At 38.9% G+C, this 5,784-nt stretch overlaps 1 pseudogene; it reads left to right on the top strand.

Annotated features, from left to right (window-relative positions):
- The first annotated feature begins 4,472 nt into the window (after positions 1-4,472).
- Positions 4,473-4,914, top strand: LOC110194619 (required for drug-induced death protein 1 pseudogene; annotated as a pseudogene).
- Positions 4,915-5,784: the final 870 nt, after the last annotated feature.

Raw genomic sequence — 5,784 nt, 5'->3', positions numbered from 1 at the left:
ATTGGCTGGGATCATGAGCAAGCAGCACAAAAAGAGTCAGACTATATTATCTTACTTTGGTGACAAAGAAGATCAAAACATACAACCAGAAGAAGACAACAAAGCCAAAGCTCCTACATCTAAAGCCTCCAAGAAAAACACAAATTGGTCCCAGGCCATGGAAGAGTTCAAAAAGGATTTTGAGAAGCAAGTAAGAGTAGTGATGCTAAAGGAGAGCCACAAAAAAAAAATTGAAGAAATAACACCTTAAAAAATAGTCTAGGGGCAGCTAAGCTGCACGCGGCCCTGAAGTCAGGAGGATCTGAGTTCAAATCTGGCCTCAGACTAAACACTTGACACTCAGTAGCTGCATGACCCTGGGCAAATCACTTAACCCAATTGCCTAAAAGAAAATAGCCTAACCCAAATGGCAAAAGAGGTCCAAAAAGCCAATGAGGAGAAGAATGCCCTAAAAAGCAAAATCTACAAAATGGAAAAGGAAGTCCAAAAGCTACTGAAGAAAATACTTCCTTAAAAATTAGAATGGAGCAATTAGAAGCTAGTGACTATTTAAGAAATCAAAGCACTGTCAAATCAATCCAAAAGAATGAAAAATTAGAAGAGAAAGTGAAATATCTCATTGGAAAAACAACCAACCTAGAAAATAGATCCAGGAGAGAGAACTTGAAGATTATTGAACTATCTGAAAGTCATAATCAAAAAAAGAGCCTAGACATCATCTTTCAAGAAATTATCAAGTTGGGGTAGTTAGGTGGCACAGTGGATAGAGCACTGGCCCTGAAGTCAGGAGGACCTGAGTTCAAATCTGGCCTCAGACCAAACACTTGACACTTACTAGCTGTGTGACGCTGGGCAAGTCACTTTACCCCAATTGCCTAAAAAAAAAAAAAGAAAGAAAGAAAAGAAAAGAAATTATCAAGGAAAACTGCCCTGATATTTTAGAACCAGAGGCAAAATAGAAATTGAAAGAATCCACAGATCACCTCCTGAAAGAGATCCCCAAGGGAAAACTCCTAGGAATATTGTAGCCAAATTACAGAGGTCCCAGGCCAAGGAGAAAATATTGCAGGCAGCCAGAAAGAAACAGTTCAAGTATCATGGCAAAACAATCAGGATAACACAGGATTTTGCAGCTTCTACATTAAGGGATCGGGGGGTCAGGGGAGGGCATGGAATATGATATTCCAGAGGGCAAAAGAGATAGGATTACAAACAAAAGTCACCCACCCAGCAAAACTTAGTATAATCCTTCAGGGTAAAAAATGATCATTTAATGAAATAGGGGACTTTCAAGCATTCCTAAGGAAAAGACTAGAGCTGAAAATAGAATTTGACTTTCAAATACAAGATTCAAGTGAAACATGGAAGAGGTAAACAGGAAAGAGAAATCATAAGAGATTTATTAAGGTTGAACTGTTTACATTCCTGCATGGAAAGATCATATTTTTAACTTATGAGTCTTTTTGTTAGTATTAGGGTCATGGGAGGGAAAAAATTATATATATGTTTGAATAGATAGAGATAGATAGATAGGGGCAGAAGGTGAGTTGAAGATGAACGGGTGATATCTGGAAAATAAAATTAAGGGGTGAAAGAGGATTATACTGGGAGAAGGAGAAAAGGAGAAGTAGAATGGGATAAATTAGGCTTTTACAGTGGAGGGGAAATGGGGAAGGTGAGAGGGAATGAGTGAATCTTATTCTCATAGGAATTTGGCTTAAGGAGGGAATACCATACACAATGAGGTATAGAAATCTATTTTACCCTACAGGAAAATAAAGGGGGAAGGGGACAAGTGAGCAGGGGGTTGATAGAAGGGAGGGCAAATTGGGGCAGGGATAATGAGAAGCCAACACTTCTGAGGAGGGACAGGGTCAAAAGAGAGAACAGAATAAACGGGGGTAGGATAGGGTGAAGTGAAATATACTTAGTTTTTCACAACATGACTACTATGGAAGTGTTTTATAGATGTGGCTACACATCTATAACTTGTATCGAGATGCTTGCCTTTTCAATGAGGATGGGTGGGAAGGGAGCAAGGGAGAAAATTTGTAACCCAAAGTTTTAAAAACATGTTAAAAATAAAAAAAAAATTAAAATTTTTTTAAAGTTAAAAAATTTAAAAAAGAAATTAAAGGACCTGGCAGTATCCGTTACTATCCATTTTGTCCTTATCTCCAGGTTGTTATATTTTGGACTTCTGGGAATTTCTCTTTGGGTAAAATTTCCCTAGGACTCTCTTTCTCTCACTCTTGGTTGAGCTGAGTTATCTCACTCCCAAGAAGAGAACTTCAGTTTTTATTGGCTGACATATTTCTCCTACGCATATTTTCTCTGATTTCTGTTTTATTATCAATTGGATAAATGGATTAATAAATTGTTTGATAAAAAAAGAAAAATAACTGGCCTGGAAAATAGATCCAGGAGAGATCATTTAAAAATTATTGGACTACCTGAAACCCATGAACAAAAAAGTTTGGATAGCATCTTTCAAGGAATTATCAAAGAAAACTGCCCTGATATTCTCCAACCAGATGGTAAAATAGAGATTGAAAGAATTCACTGATCACTTCCTGAAAGAGATCCCATAATGAAAACTCCCAGCCAAATTCCAGAATTCCCCATGTCAAGGAGATAATATTGCAAGCAGCCAGAAAGAAACATTTCAAGCATTGTGGAGCCACAGTCAGGATAATATAACAATTAGCAGCTTCTACATTAAAGGATTTGAGGACTTGGAAACTCATATTCTGGAGGCCAAAGGAGATAGAATTACAACCAAGAATCACCTACTCAGCAAAACTCGGTATAATTCTTCAGGGGAAAAAATGGATATTCAAAGAGGTAGAGGACTTTCAAGCATACTTGATGAAAATACCAGACCTGAATACAAAATTTGAGTTTTAAATACAAGACTCAAGAGAAGCATAAAAAGGTAAATAGGAAGGGAAATCATAAGGGACTTAATAAGGTTAAACTGTTCACATTCTTACATGGGAAGATGATATTTATAACTCACAAAACCTTTCTCATTATTAGGGTTGTTAGAAAGAGTATATATAGACAGAGGGCACAAGTGTGTGTTGAATATGAAAGGATGAAATGTAAAAAAAAAATTAATGGGTGGGAGAGGAATGTAGTGGGAAAAAGAGAAAGAGAAAGGTAGAATAGGATAAATTATCTCACATAAAAGCAGCAAGATAAAGCTTTGTAGTGAAGGTGGAAAGGAGGGAAGTGAGGAGGAGTAAGTGAACCTTACTCTCATCCAAATTGGCTTAAAGAGGGAATAACATACACACATATAGAAATCTAATTTACTTGCTCTACAGGAAAATAGGAGAGGAAAGGGATGAGAGAATGGGGTGGTATAAGGGAGAGCAGATTGGGGGAGGGGTAGTCAGATGCAATACACTTTTGAAGAGGGACAGGGTGAAAGGAGAGAGAGAATAGAATAAATGATGGGTATAGGATGGAGGGGAAATTTAGTGAGCAACAGCAACTGAGAAAAAAATTTTGAAGCAAGTTTCTCTGTTAAAAGCCTGAGTTCTGAAACATATAGAGATACTGGGTCACCACTTATTCCTCAATTGGTAAATGATCAAAAGATATGATTACTTTTCAGATAAAATAATCAAAGCTATCTATAGTCATATGAAAAATACTCTCACTATTGATTGGAGAAATGCAAATTAACAATTCTGAGGTACTACCTCATATCTATTAGCTTGGCTAATAGGACAAAAAAGGTAAATGACAAATGTAAGAGGTGATGTGGAAAAAAATGAGACTTTAATGCATTTTTAGTGGAGTTGTGAACTGATTCAACCATTCTGTAGATCAATTTGGAACTATATCCAAAGGGCTATAAAATCTATGTATACCCTTTGACCTAGCAAGAGCATTAGTAGCTCTGTATCCAAAAGAGATTTAAAAAAAAGGAACAGGACTTGTATATACAAAAAAAATATTGATGGCAGCTGAGGGTAAAGAATTTTTTTCTGGGGGTAAAGAATTAGAACTTGAAAGTATGCCCATCAGTTGGAGAATGGATGAATGAGTTGTGTTGTGTGATTAACATGAATTATAATTGTACTTTAATACATGATGAACAAAATACTCTCAAAAAAAAAAAACCTGGAAAGATTTTCATGGGCTGATGCAAAGTGTAATGTACTGTGTACAAAGTACAAGCAATATTGTAAGATGATCAACTCTGAATGACTTAACTATTCTCAGCAATACAGTGATCCGACACAACTCTGAAGGACTTATGATGAGAAATGCCACCTATCCCCAGAGAAAGAACTGATGGTGTCTGAATACAGATTGAAGCTTACTTGAAAAAAAAAAAAACAAGACAATCACAGGGCTGAGGGTCAGAGAAGGCGGGGAGCACAGGTTCTCCCTTCTTTCCTCTCCTCCCCACTCCTCTCCTCTGCAGTCCGCCGGGGTGCAGCAGCTCCAGCAGCAGCATGACGGCGGGTGCCAGGCTCCGAGGCAAGGCGGAGGGCAGATACCTTCTCAGGTTCCCGAGGCAGGAGCAAGAGGAGGGGGAGGCCTATATCCTGCAGCACCCGCAATTAGAAGAAGAGGAGGAAGAAGAGGAGACTGAGGGGCAAGTAGTACCTCTGCAGCGCCCGGGGCCCCAGGGTGAGGTGAGGAAGGAGAAGGCACCTCATTCCAAGAAAGTTCACTTTGCCTTTTTGCAGGAGAGTTACGAGCCCCTGGAGGAGCAGACAGCCGGAGAAAAGCCCAAAAAGAAATATAGGAAGAAGCTCAAGAAATATGGCAAGAATGTTGGGAAAGTGATCACCAAAGGATGCCGGTACTTTGTCATTGGTTTGCAAGGACTTGCCATGGCCTACTCATCACCCTTTACAGCATTAGCCACCCTCCTTTCCTTGGTTCGCTAAAAGAAATCATGGAGGCAGTGTACTCTGAAAGAATGTTGACCTTGCTGCCTGGGAAGAACACATCATGGACTTTGACCCAGAAACTACTTGGGACTAAAGAGAAAAAGCACTCTTTTCTTGTTGTGGTGGATGAGAAGTGTTAATGAATCCGTCCCATCCCTGCTTTCTGGTGCTTTTCATCTTTGAAGTGTCCTGCCATCAATGGAATCCTGGTCAAAGGGAAGCACATGCAATGAAATATAAGGCCAAAAAGATGAGTTAAGGTTTCTCTCAGACAAGATTCTCAGTTATAGAAAAATTGGTTTGCTAAATACTGAGTCTGTGGCTCAGTAGTCTGAAGGAGAGCCATGAGAAAGGCAGAATCCAGGAAGGTGAACTTTATGGGAAGGAGACTCTCAGTGAATTAAGATGGGGAGAAATTTTGGCAGAGAATTGGATGCTTGGTGATCATGAGTGAATCTTGAGTTGATAAACAACTTTTGCCCATCCTATCATTGAAGAAATTCCCGTGTAATGCATCTTTACAGCTGCCCTCATTTTGAGGACAGACTTCTGCTGTTTTTTTCTGTTGCTGAAAGCTTGGTTACCATTGTGAAAAACAATAGACAAGGCCAATGAATTTTGAATAATAAGGTATCTTGAAAGCAGCATTCTTGAATTTGATATTATTCAAATTAAAGAATTGCTTATGATCCACTAAGTATCTCTTTGGCTTGAAAGGGCTATTGGCATTGAATAAATGTATAAAGTACATAGCCTGGAAGTTTCAGGAAGGTCACTCATTGTTTAACGGGCTCCTGGTTTAATCTGAAGTTCGCTCGGGACGTTTTACCAGTCTAGCCCAGCCAATTTAAGGCTAAGACCTTGGAAC

The sequence above is a fragment of the Phascolarctos cinereus genome, unplaced genomic scaffold (assembly GCF_003287225.1).
Source record: "Phascolarctos cinereus isolate Bilbo 61053 unplaced genomic scaffold, phaCin_HiC Scaffold_7;HRSCAF=346, whole genome shotgun sequence".
NCBI classification, from domain to species: Eukaryota; Metazoa; Chordata; class Mammalia; order Diprotodontia; family Phascolarctidae; genus Phascolarctos; species Phascolarctos cinereus.
Note: the sequence above shows the minus strand (reverse complement) of the source record. Positions and strands in the feature narration are given on the sequence as shown.